The following is a 13,256-nucleotide window of genomic DNA, read 5'->3' as shown; positions in this document are numbered from 1 at the left end:
GGCAATGGTTCCGGCGAGTCGAGCCGGTGGTTCCGGCATGTCCGGCAGTTGGTTCCGGCATGCCCGGCAGGTGATTCCGGAGTGTCCGGCATGTGGTTCTGGCACCTCTGAGAGGTGGTTCCGGCATGCCCGGCAGGTGATACCGGAGTGTCCGGCATTTGGTTCTGGCACCTCTGAGAGGTGGTTCCGGAATGCCTGGAATGTGATTCTGGAGTGTCTGCCTAGTGGTTCTGGCGTAGCCGGCAGTTGATTTTGGCGTGTCCACTAGGTGGTTCTGGGGAGTGGATCAGCTGGTTCCGGCATACTCGGCAGGTGGTACCGGCGTGTCCAGAACATGGTTCTGGCAAGTCTGAGAGGTGGTTCCGGCACGCCCGGCAGGTGATTCCGGAGCATCCGCCAAGTGTTTCTGGCGTACCCGGCAGGTGATTTTGGCATGTCCGACAGGTGTTTCTTGCGAGTCGAGCAGGTGGCTCAGGCAAGCTCAGCTGGTGCTTCCGGCGTCTCTGGCACGTGGTTCTGGTGTGTCTGAGAGCTGGTTCTGGCATGTCCGGCAGATGATTCCGGAGTGTCCACCAAGTGGTTCTGGTATACCTGGCAGGTGATTTTGGCGTGTCAGGAAGGTGGTTCCGGCTAGTTGAGCAGGTGGATCAGGCGTGCTCGCGAGGGTGTTCAGGCGGGTCTGGCAGGTGGTTTCGGTCTGTTCGGGGAGTGGTTCCGGCATTTCAGGCACATGGTTCTGGCACATCTGAGATGTGGTTCCGGCCGGCCCGACAGGTGTTTCCGGAGTGTCCGCCAAGTGGTTCTGGCGTAGCTGAAAGGTGATGTTGATGTGACCGGAAGGCGGTTCCAGCCAGCGCGGCAGGTGATTCCGCAGTGTCTGCCGAGTGGTTCTGGCGTAGCCGGCAGGTGATTTTGGCGTGTCCAGCGGGTGGTTTTGCCGAGTCGAGCTGGTGGTTCTGGCGTTCTCTGCAGGTGCTTCCGGTGTCATTGGCATGTGGTTCTGGCATGTCTGAGAGGTGGTTCCGCCATGCCCGGCAGGTGATTCCGGAGTGTTCGCCAAGTGGTTCTGGCGTAGCCAGCAGGTGATTTTGCATGTCCGGCAATGGTTCCGGCGAGTCGAGCCGGTGGTTCCGGCATGTCCGGCAGGTGGTTCCGGCATGCCCGGCAGGTGATTCCGGAGTTTCCGGCATGTGGTTCTAGCACCTCTGAGAGGTGGTTCCGGAATGCCCGGCATGTGATCCCGGAGTGTCTGCCAAGTCGTTCTGGAGTAGCCGGCAGGTGATTTTGGCGTTTCTGGCAGGTGTTTCTTGCAAGTCGAGCATTTGGCTCAGGCCTGCTCAGCAGCTGCTTCCGGCGTGTCTGGCACGTGGTTCTGGTGTGTCTGACAGCTGGTTCTGGCATGTCCGGCAGATGATTCCGGAGTGTCCACCAAGTGGTTGTGGCATACCCGGCAGGTGATTTTAGCGTGTCAGGTAGGTGGTTCCGGCGAGTCAAGTAGGTGGTTCCGGTGTGCTCGGCAGGTGGTTCAGGCGGGTCTGGCAGGTGGTTTCGGACTGTTCGGGGTGTGGTTACGGCATCTCAGGCACATGGTTCTGGCACGTCTGATAGGTGGTTCCGGCCGGCCCGTCAGGTGTTTCCATGGTGTCCGTCAAGTGGTTCCTACATAGCTGGCAAGTGATGTTGGCGTGACCGGCAGGTGGTTCCAGCCAGCCCGGCAGGTGATTCCGAAGAGTTCACCAAATGGTTGTGGCGTAGCCGGCAGGTGATTTTTCGTGTGCACCAGGTGTTTCCGGTCTGTCCGGCAGGTGGTTCTGGCGTGACCGGCATGAGGTTCTGGCACGTCTGAGAGTTGGTTCCGGGATGCCCAACAGGTGATTCCGGAGTGTCCGCTGCGTGGTTCTGGCGTACCCGGCAGGTGATTCTGGCGTATCCAGCTGGTGGTTCTGGGGAGTGGATCAGGTGGTTCGGGCATACTCGGCAGGTGGTACTGGCGTGTCCGGAGCATGGTTCTGGCAAGTCTGAGAGGTGGTTCCGGCATGCCCGACAGGTGATTCCGGAGTGTTCGCCAAGTGGTTCTGGCGTAGCCGGCAGGTCATTTTGCATGTCCGGCCGTGGTTCCGGCGAGTCGAGCCGGTGGTTCCGGCGTGTCCAGCAGGTGTTTCCGGTCTGTCCGGCAGGTGGTTCTGGCGTGACCGTCACGAAGGTCTGGCACGTCTGAGAGGTGGGTCCGGCATGCCCGGCAGGTGGTTCCAGAGGTTCTGCCGAGTGGTTCTGGCGTAGTAGGCAGGTGATTCTGGCGTGTCCAGCAGGTGGTTCTGGGGAGTGGATCAGGTGGTTCCAGCATACTCGGCAGGTGGTACCGTCGTGTCCGGAAGATGGTTCTGGCAAGTCTGAGAGGCGGTTCCGGCATGCCCGACAGGTGATTCCGGAGTGTTCGCCAAGTGGTTCTGGCGTAGCCGGCAGGTCATTTTGCATGTCCGGCGGTGGTTCCGGCGAGTCGAGCCGGTGGTTCCGGCGTGTCCGGCAGGTGGTTCTGGCGTGACCGGCACGAGATTCTGGCACGTCTGAGAGTTGGTTCAGGCGTGCCCGACAGGTGATTCCGGAGTGTCCGCCACGTGGTTCTGGCGTACCCGGCAGGTGATTTTGGCGTGTCTGGCAGGTGTTTCTTGCAAGTCGAGCATTTGGCTCTGGCATTCTCAGCCGGTGCTTCCGGCGTGTCTGACACGTGGTTCTGGTGTGTCTGAGAGCTGGTTCTGGCATGTCCGGCAGATGATTCCGGAGTGTCCACCAAGTGGTTCTTGTATACCTGGCAGGTGATTTTGGCGTGTCAGGAAGGTGGTTCCAGCTAGTTGAGCAGGTGGATCAGGCGTGCTCGCCAGGGGGTTCAGGCGGGTCTGGCAGGTGGTTTCGGTCTGTCCGGGGAGTGGTTCCTGCATCTCAGGCTCATGGTTCTGGCACGTCTGAGAGGTGGTTCCGGCCGGCCCGACAGGTGTTTCCATGGTGTCCGCCAAGTGGTTCTGGCATAGCTGGCAGGTGATATTGGCGTGACCGGCAGGTGGTTCCAGCAAGCCCGGCAGGTGATTCCGAAGAGTTCACCAAATGGTTGTGGCGTAGCCGGCAGGTGATTTTGGCGTGTCCAGCAGGTGGTTTTGGCGAGTCGAGCAGGTGGTTCTGGCGTGCTCGGCAGGTGCTTCCGGTGTCATTGGCATGTGGTTCCGGCATGTCTGAGAGGTGGTTCCGGCATGCCCGGCAGGTGGTTCCGGAGAGTCTGCCGAGTGGTTCGGGAGCCAGCCCGGCAGGTGATTCCGAAGAGTTCACCAAATGGTTGTGGCGTAGCCGGCAGGTGATTTTGGCGTGTCAGGAAGTTGGTTCCGGCTAGTTGAGCAGGTGGATCAGGCGTGCTCGCCAGGGGGTTCAGGCGGGTCTGGCAGGTGGTTTCGGTCTGTTCGGGGAGTGGTTCCGGCATCTCAGGCACATGGTTCTGGCACGTCTGAGAGGTGGTTCCGGCCGGCCGGAGAGGTGTTTCCAGAGTGTCCGCCAAGTGGTTCTGGCGTGGCTGAAAGGTGATGTTGGCGTGACCAGCAGGTGGTTCCAGAGAGCCCGGCAGGTGATTCCGGAGTGTCTGCCGTGTGGTTCTGGCGTAGCTGGCAGGTGATTTTGGCGTGTCCAGCAGGTGGTTCCGGCGAGCTCGGCAGGTGGTACCAGCGTGTCCGGAACATGGTTCTGGCACGTCTGAGAGATGGTTCCGGCATGCCCGGCAGGTGATACTGGAGTCTCCGGCATGTGGTTCTGGCACCTCTGAGAGGTGGTTCCGGCATGCCCGGCAGGTGGTTCCGGAGTGTCTGCCGAGTGGTTCTGGCGTAGTCGGCAGGTGATTCTGGCGTGTCCACTAGGTGGTTCTGGGGAGTGGATCAGGTGGTTCCGGCAACTCGGCAGGTTGTACCGGCGTGTCCAGAACATGGTTCTGGCAAGACTGAGAGGTGGTTCCGGCACGCCCGACAGGTGATTCCGGAGTCTTCGCCAAGTGGTTCTGGCGTAGCCGGCAGGTCATTTTGCATGTCCGGCGGTGGTTCTGGCGAGTCAAGCCGGTGGTTCCGGCATGTCCGGCAGGTGGTTCCGGCATGTCCAGCAGGTGGTTCCGGCTTGTCCAGCACGTGGTTCCTGCATGCCCGGCAGGTGATTCCGGAGTGTCCGGCATGTGGTTCTGGCACCTCTGAGAGGTGGTTCCAGCATGCCCGGCAGGTGATACCGGAGTCTCCGGCATTTGGTTCTGGCACCTCTGAGAGGTGGTTCCGGAATGCCTGGCCTGTGATTCCGGAGTGTCTGCCGAGTGGTTCTGGCGTAGCCCTCAGTTGATTTTGGCGTGTCCACTAGGTGGTTCTGGGGAGTGGATCAGCTGGTTCCGGCATACTCAGCAGGTGGTACCGGCGTGTCCAGAACATGGTTCTGGCACCTCTGAGAGGTGGTTCCGGCACGCCCGACAGGTGATTCCGAAGTGTTCGCCAAGTGGTTCCGGCATAGCCGGCAGGTCATTTTGCATGTCCGGCGGTGGTTCCGGCGAGTCGAGCCGGTGGTTCCGGCGTGACTGGCAGGTTCTTCTGGCGTGACCGGCACGAGGTTCTGGCACGTCTGAGAGTTGGTTCCGGCATGCCCGACAGGTGATTCCGGAGTGTCCGCCACATGGTTCTGGCGTACCCGGCAGGTGATTTTGGAGTGTCTAGCAGGTGTTTCTTGCAAGTCGAGCACTTGGCTCAGGCATCCTCAGCAGGTGCTTCCGGCGTGTCTGGCACGTGGTTGTGGTGTGTCTGAGAGCTGGTTCTGGCATGTCTGGCAGATGACTCCGGAGTGTCCACCAAGTGGTTGTGGCATACCCGGCAGGTGATTTTGGCGTGTCAGGAAGGTGGTTCCGGCTAGTTGAGCAAGTGCATCAGGCGTGCTCGCCAGGGTGCTCAGGCGGGTCTGGCAGGTGGTTTCGGTCTGTTCGGGGAGTGGTTCCGGCATCTCAGGCACATGGTTCTGGCTCGTCTGAGAGGTGGTTGCAGCCGGCCCGACAGGTGTTTCCGGAGTGTCTGCCAAGTGGTTCTGGTGTAGGTGAAAGGTGATGTTTGCGTGACCGGCAGGTGGTTCAAGCCAGCCCGGCAGGTGATTCCGGAGTGTCTGCCGAGTGGTTCTTGCGTAGCCGGCAGGTGATTTTGGCGTGTCCAGCAGGTGGTTTTGGCGAGTCGAGCAGGTGGTTCTGGCGTGCTCGGCAGGTGCTTCCGGTGTCATTGGCATGTGGTTCCGGCATGTCTGAGAGGTGGTTCCGCCATGCCCGGCAGGTGATTACAGAGTGTTCGCCAAGTGGTTCTGGCGTAGCCGGCAGGTGATTTTGCATGTCCGGCAATGGTTCCGGCGAGTCGAGCCGGTGGTTCCGGCATGTACAGAAGGTGGTTCCAGCATGCCCGGCAGGTGATTCCGGAGTGTCAGGCATGTTGTTCTGGCACCTCTTAGAGGTGGTTCCGGCATGCCTGGCAGGTGATACCGGAGTGTCCGGCATTTGGTTCTGGCACCTCTGAGAGGTGGTTCCGGAATGCCTGGCATGTGATTCCGGAGTGTCTGCTGAGTGGTTCGGGCGTAGCCGGCAGGTGATTTTGGCGTGTCCAGCTGGTGGTTCCGGCAAGCTCGGCAGGTGGTTCCGGCATGCCCGGAACATGGTTCTGGCACCTCTGAGAGGTGGTTCCGGCATGCCCGGCAGTTGGTTACGGAGTGTCTGCCGAGTGGTTCTGTAGTAGCAGGCAGGTGATTCAGGCGTATCCAGCAGGTGGTTCTGGGGAGTGGATCAGGTGGTTCTGGCATACTCGGCAGGTCGTACCGGCGTGTCCGGAACATGGTTCTGGCAAGTCTGAGAGGTGGTTCCGGCATGCCCGACAGGTGATTCCGGAGTGTTCGCCAAGTGGTTCTGGCGTAGCCGGCAGGTCATTTTGCATGTCCGGCGGTGGTTCCGGCTAGTCGAGCCGGTGGTTGCGGCGTATCCAGCAGGTGTTTCCGGCGTGTCCGGCAGGTGGTTCTGGCGTGACCGGCACGAGGTTCTGGCACGTCTGAGAGTTGGTTCCAGCATGCCCGACAGGTGATTCCGGAGTGTCCGCCACGTGGTTCTGGCGTACCCGGCAGGTGATTTTGGCGTGTCTGGCAGGTGTTTCTTGCAAGTCGAGCATTTGGCTCAGGCATGCTCAGCAGGTGCTTCCGGCGTGTCTGGCACGTGGTTCTGGTGTGTCTGAGAGCTGGTCCTGGCATGTCCGGCAGATGATTCCGGAGTGTCCACCAAGTGGTTGTGGCATACCCGGCAGGTGATTTTAGCGTGTCAGGTAGGTGGTTCCAGCGAGTCGAGTATGTGGTTCCGGCGTGCTCGGCAGGTGGTTCAGGCGGGTCTGGCAGGTGGTTTCGGTCTGTTCGGGGTGTGGTTCCGGCATCTCAGGCACATGGTTCTGGCACGTCTGATATGTGGTTCCGGCCGGCCCGACAGGTGTTTCCATGGTGTCCGCCAAGTGGTTCTGGCATAGCTGGCAGGATATGTTGGCGTGACCGGCAGGTGGTTCCAGCCAGCCCGGCATGTGATTCCGAAGTGTTCACCAAATGGTTGTGGCGCAGCCGGAAGGTGATTTTGGCGTGTCCAGCAGGTGGTTTTGGCGAGTCGAGCAGGTGGTTCTGGCGTGCTCGGCAGGTTCTTCCGGTGTCATTGGCATGTGGTTTCGGCATGTCTGAGAGGTGGTTCCGCCATGCCCGGCAGGTGATTCCGGAGTGTTCCCCAAGTGGTTCTGGCATAGCAGGCAGGTGATTTTGCATGTCCGGCAATGGTTCCGGCGAGTCGAGGCGGTGGTTCCGGCATGTCCAGCAGGTGGTTCCGGCATGCCCGGCAGGTGATTCTGGAGTGTTCGGCATGTGGTTCTGGCACCTCTGAGAGGTGGTTCCGGCATGCCCGGCAGGTGGTTCCGGAGTATCTGCCGAGTGGTTCTGGCGTAGCCGGCAGGTGATTCTGGCGTGTCCAGCAGGTGGTTCTTGGGAGTGGATCAGGTGGTTCCGGCATACTCGGCAGGTGGTACCGGTGTGTCCGGAACATGGTTCTGGCAAGTCTGAGAGGTGCTTCCGGCATGCCCGACAGGTGATTCCGGAGCGTCCGCCAAGTGATTCTGGCGTAGCTGAAAGGTGATGTTGGCGTGACCGGCAGGTGGTTCCAGCCAGCCCGGCAGGTGATTCCGGAATGTCCACCAAGTGGTTCTGGGATACCTGGCAGGTGATTTTGGCATGTCAGGAAGGTGGTTCCGGCTAGTTGAGCAGGTGGATCAAGCGTGCTAGCCAGGGGGTTCAGGCGGGTCTGGCAGGTGGTTTCGGTCTGTTCGGGGAGTGGTTCCGGAACTCAGGCACATGGTTCTGGCACGTCTGAGAGGTGGTTCCGGCCGGCCCGACAGGTGTTTCCGCAGTGTCCGCCAAGTGGTTCTGGCGTAGCTGAAAGGTGATGTTGGCGTGACCGGCAGGTGGTTCCAGCCAGCCCGGCAGGTGATTCCGGAGTGTCTGCCGAGTGGTTCTGTCATAGCCGGCAGGTGATTTTGGCGTGTCCAGCGGGTGGTTTTGGCGAGTCGAGCAGGTGGTTCTGGCGTGCTCGGCAGGTGCTTCCGGTGTCATTGGCATGTGGTTCCGGCATGTCTGAGAGGTGGTTCCGCCATGCCCGGCCGGTGATTCCGGAGTGTTCGCCAAGTGGTTCTGGCGTAGCCGGCAGGTGATTTTGCATGTCCGGCAATGGTTCCGGTGCGTCGAGCCGGTGGTTCCGGCATGTCCAGCAGGTGGTTCCGGCACGCCCGGTAGGTGATTCCGGAGTGTCCGGCATGTGGTTCTGGCACCTCTGAGAGGTGGTTCCGGCATGCCCAGCAGGTTATACTGGAATGTCCGGCATTTGGTTCTGGCACCTTTGAGAGGTGGTTCCGGAATGCCTGGCATGTGATTCCGGAGTGTCTGCCGAGTGGTTCTGGCGTAGCCGGCAGGTGATTTTGGCGTGTCTGGCAGGTGTTTCTTGCAAGTCGAGCATTTGGCTCAGGCATGATCATCAGTTGCTTCCGGCGTGTCAGGCACGTGGTTCTGGTGTGTCTGAGAGCTGGTTCTGGCATGTCCGGCAGATGATTCCGGAGTGTCCACCAAGTGGTTCTGGGAGACCTGGCAGGTGATTTTGGCGTGTCTGGAACGTGGTTCCGGCTAGCTGAGCAGGTGGATCAGGCGTGCTCGCCAGGGGGTTCAGGCGGGTCTGGCAGGTGGTTTCGGTCTGTTCGGGGTGTGGTTCCGGCATCTCAGGCACATGGTTCTGGCACGTCTGAGATGTGCTTCTTGCCGGCCCTACAGGGTTTCCGGAGTGTCCGCCAAGTGGTTCCTGTGTAGCTGAAAGGTGATGTTGGCGTGACCGGCAAGTGGTTCCAGCCAGCCCGGCAGGTTATTCCGGAGTGTCTGCTGAGTGGTTCTGGCATAGCCGGCAGGTGATTTTGGGGTGTCCAGCAGGTGGTTCCGGCGAGCTCGGCAGGTGGTACCAGCGTGTCCGGAACATGGTTCTGGCACGTCTGAGAGATGGTTCCGGCATGCCCGACAGGTGATTCCGGAGTGTCCGGCATGTGGTTCTGGCACCTCCGAGAGGTGGTTCCGGCATGCCCAGCAGGTGGTTCCGGAGTGTCTGCCGAGTGGTTCTGGCATAGCCGGCAGGTGATTCTGGCGTGTCCAGCAGGTGGTTCTGGGGTGTGGATCAGGTGGTTCCGGCATACTCGGCAGGTGGTACCGGCGTGTCCGGAACATGGTTCTGGCAAGTCTGAGAGGTGGTTCCGGCATGCCCGACAGGTGATTCCGGAGTGTTCGCCAAGTGGTTCTGGCGTAGCCGGCAGGTCATTTTGCATGTCCGGCGGTGGTTCCGGCGAGTCGAGCCGGTGGTTCCGGCGTGTACAGCAGGTGTTTCCTGTCTGTCCGGCAGGTGCTTCTGGCGTGTCCGGCACGAGGTTCTGGCATGTCTGAGAGTTGGTTCCGGCATGCCCGTCAGGTGATTCTGGAGTGTCCGCCACGTGGTTCTGGCGTACCCGGCAGGTGATTTTAGCGTGTCAGGTAGGTGGTTCCAGTGAGTCGAGTAGGTGGTTCCGGCGTGCTCGGCAGGTGGTTCAGGCGGGTCTGGCAGGTGGTTTCGGTCTTTTCGGGGTGTGGTTCCGGCATCTAAGGCACATGGTTCTGGCACGTCTGACACATGTTTCCGGCCGGCCCGACAGGTGTTTCCATGGTGTCCGCCAAGTGGTTCTGGCATAGCTGGCAGGCGATGTTGGCGTGACCGGCAGGTGGTTCCAGCCAGCCCGGCAGGTGATTCCGAAGATTTCACCAAATCGTTGTGGCGTAGCCGGCAGGTGATTTTCGTGTGTCCAGCAGGTGGTTTTGGCGAGTCGAGCAGGTGGTTCTGGCGTGCTCGGCAGGTGCTTCCGGTGTCATTGGCATGTGGTTCCAGCATGTCTGAGAGGTGGTTCCGCCATGCCCGGCAGGTGATTCTGGAGTGTTCGCCAAGTGGTTCTGGCGTAGCCGGCAGGTGATTTTGCATGTCCGGCAATGGTTCCGGCGAGTCGAGCCGGTGGTTCCGGCATGTCCGGCAGTTGGTTCCGGCATGCCCGGCAGGTGATTCCGGAGTGTCCGGCATGTGGTTCTGGCACCTCTGAGAGGTGGTTCCGGCATTCCCGGCAGGTGATACCGGAGTGTCCGGCATTTGGTTCTGGCACCTCTGAGAGGTGGTTCCGGAATGCCTGGAATGTGATTCTGGAGTGTCTGCCTAGTGGTTCTGGCGTAGCCGGCAGTTGATTTTGGCGTGTCCACTAGGTGGTTCTGGGGAGTGGATCAGCTGGTTCCGGCATACTCGGCAGGTGGTACCGGCGTGTCCAGAACATGGTTCTGGCAAGTCTGAGAGGTGGTTCCGGCACGCCCGGCAGGTGATTCCGGAGCATCCGCCAAGTGTTTCTGGCGTACCCGACAGGTGATTTTGGCATGTCCGACAGGTGTTTCTTGCGAGTCGAGCAGGTGGCTCAGGCAAGCTCAGCTGGTGCTTCCGGCGTCTCTGGCACGTGGTTCTGGTGTGTCTGAGAGCTGGTTCTGGCATGTCCGGCAGATGATTCCGGAGTGTCCACCAAGTGGTTCTGGTATACCTGGCAGGTGATTTTGGCGTGTCAGGAAGGTGGTTCCGGCTAGTTGAGCAGGTGGATCAGGCGTGCTCGCGAGGGTGTTCAGGCGGGTCTGGCAGGTGGTTTCGGTCTGTTCGGGGAGTGGTTCCGGCATTTCAGGCACATGGTTCTGGCACATCTGAGATGTGGTTCCGGCCGGCCCGACAGGTGTTTCCGGAGTGTCCGCCAAGTGGTTCTGGCGTAGCTGAAAGGTGATGTTGATGTGACCGGAAGGCGGTTCCAGCCAGCGCGGCAGGTGATTCCGCAGTGTCTGCCGAGTGGTTCTGGCGTAGCCGGCAGGTGATTTTGGCGTGTCCAGCGGGTGGTTTTGCCGAGTCGAGCTGGTGGTTCTGGCGTTCTCTGCAGGTGCTTCCGGTGTCATTGGCATGTGGTTCTGGCATGTCTGAGAGGTGGTTCCGCCATGCCCGGCAGGTGATTCCGGAGTGTTCGCCAAGTGGTTCTGGCGTAGCCGGCAGGTGATTTTGCATGTCCGGCAATGGTTCCGGCGAGTCGAGCCGGTGGTTCCGGCATGTCCGGCAGGTGGTTCCGGCATGCCCGGCAGGTGATTCCGGAGTTTCCGGCATGTGGTTCTGGCACCTCTGAGAGGTGGTTCCGGAATGCCTGGCATGTGATCCCGGAGTGTCTGCCAAGTCGTTCTGGAGTAGCCGGCAGGTGATTTTGGCGTTTCTGGCAGGTGTTTCTTGCAAGTCGAGCATTTGGCTCAGGCCTGCTCAGCAGCTGCTTCCGGCGTGTCTGGCACGTGGTTCTGGTGTGTCTGACAGCTGGTTCTGGCATGTCCGGCAGATGATTCCGGAGTGTCCACCAAGTGGTTGTGGCATACCCGGCAGGTGATTTTAGCGTGTCAGGTAGGTGGTTCCGGCGAGTCAAGTAGGTGGTTCCGGTGTGCTCGGCAGGTGGTTCAGGCGGGTCTGGCAGGTGGTTTCGGACTGTTCGGGGTGTGGTTCCGGCATCTCAGGCACATGGTTCTGGCACGTCTGATAGGTGGTTCCGGCCGGCCCGACAGGTGTTTCCATGGTGTCCGTCAAGTGGTTCCTGCATAGCTGGCAGGTGATGTTGGCGTGACCGGCAGGTGGTTCCAGCCAGCCCGGCAGGTGATTCCGAAGAGTTCACCAAATGGTTGTGGCGTAGCCGGCAGGTGATTTTTCGTGTGCACCAGGTGTTTCCGGTCTGTCCGGCAGGTGGTTCTGGCGTGACCGGCATGAGGTTCTGGCACGTCTGAGAGTTGGTTCCGGGATGCCCAACATGTGATTCCGGAGTGTCCGCTGCGTGGTTCTGGCGTACCCGGCAGGTGATTCTGGCGTATCCAGCTGGTGGTTCTGGGGAGTGGATCAGGTGGTTCGGGCATACTCGGCAGGTGGTACTGGCGTGTCCGGAGCATGGTTCTGGCAAGTCTGAGAGGTGGTTCCGGCATGCCCGACAGGTGATTCCGGAGTGTTCGCCAAGTGGTTCTGGCGTAGCCGGCAGGTCATTTTGCATGTCCGGCCGTGGTTCCGGCGAGTCGAGCCGGTGGTTCCGGCGTGTCCAGCAGGTGTTTCCGGTCTGTCCGGCAGGTGGTTCTGGCGTGACCGTCACGAAGGTCTGGCACGTCTGAGAGGTGGGTCCGGCATGCCCGGCAGGTGGTTCCAGAGGTTCTGCCGAGTGGTTCTGGCGTAGTAGGCAGGTGATTCTGGCGTGTCCAGCAGGTGGTTCTGGGGAGTGGATCAGGTGGTTCCAGCATACTCGGCAGGTGGTACCGTCGTGTCCGGAAGATGGTTCTGGCAAGTCTGAGAGGCGGTTCCGGCATGCCCGACAGGTGATTCCGGAGTGTTCGCCAAGTGGTTCTGGCGTAGCCGGCAGGTCATTTTGCATGTCCGGCGGTGGTTCCGGCGAGTCGAGCCGGTGGTTCCGGCGTGTCCGGCAGGTGGTTCTGGCGTGACCGGCACGAGATTCTGGCACGTCTGAGAGTTGGTTCAGGCGTGCCCGACAGGTGATTCCGGAGTGTCCGCCACGTGGTTCTGGCGTACCCGGCAGGTGATTTTGGCGTGTCTGGCAGGTGTTTCTTGCAAGTCGAGCATTTGGCTCTGGCATTCTCAGCCGGTGCTTCCGGCGTGTCTGACACGTGGTTCTGGTGTGTCTGAGAGCTGGTTCTGGCATGTCCGGCAGATGATTCCGGATGTCCACCAAGTGGTTCTTGTATACCTGGCAGGTGATTTTGGCGTGTCAGGAAGGTGGTTCCAGCTAGTTGAGCAGGTGGATCAGGCGTGCTCGCCAGGGGGTTCAGGCGGGTCTGGCAGGTGGTTTCGGTCTGTCCGGGGAGTGGTTCCTGCATCTCAGGCTCATGGTTCTGGCACGTCTGAGAGGTGGTTCCGGCCGGCCCGACAGGTATTTCCATGGTGTCCGCCAAGTGGTTCTGGCATAGCTGGCACGTGATGTTGGCGTGACCAGCAGGTGGTTCCAGCAAGCCCGGCAGGTGATTCCGAAGAGTTCACCAAATGGTTGTGGCATAGCCGGCAGGTGATTTTGGCGTGTCCAGCAGGTGGTTTTGGCGAGTGGAGCAGGTGGGTCTGGCGTGCTTGGCAGGTGCTTCCGGTGTCATTGGCATGTGGTTCCGGCATGTCTGAGAGGTGGTTCCGCCATGCCCGGCAGGTGATTCCGGAGTGTTCCCCAAGTGGTTCTGGCGTAGCCGGCAGGTTATTTTGCATGTCCGGCAATGTTTCCGGCGAGTCGAGCCGGTGGTTCCTGCATGTCCTGGAGGTGGTTCCGGCATGCCCGGCAGGTGATTCCGGAGTGTCCGGCATGTGGTTCTGGCACCTCTGAGAGGTGGTTCCGGCATGCCCGGCAGGTGATACCGGAGTCTCCGGCATTTGGTTCTGGCACCTCTGAGAGGTGCTTCCGGAATGCCTGCCATGTGATTCCAGAGTGTCAGCCGAGTGGTTCTTGCGTAGCCGGCAGGTGATTTTGGCGTGTCCAGCAGGTGGTTTTGGCGAGTGAGCAGGTTGTTCTGGCGTGCTCGGCAGGTGTTTCCGGTGTCATTGGCATGTGGTTCCGGCATGTCTGAGA

This window comes from Equus caballus, chromosome 25 (genome assembly GCF_041296265.1).
Source record: "Equus caballus isolate H_3958 breed thoroughbred chromosome 25, TB-T2T, whole genome shotgun sequence".
NCBI lineage: Eukaryota > Metazoa > Chordata > Mammalia > Perissodactyla > Equidae > Equus > Equus caballus.
This window is presented reverse-complemented; position numbering follows the sequence as displayed.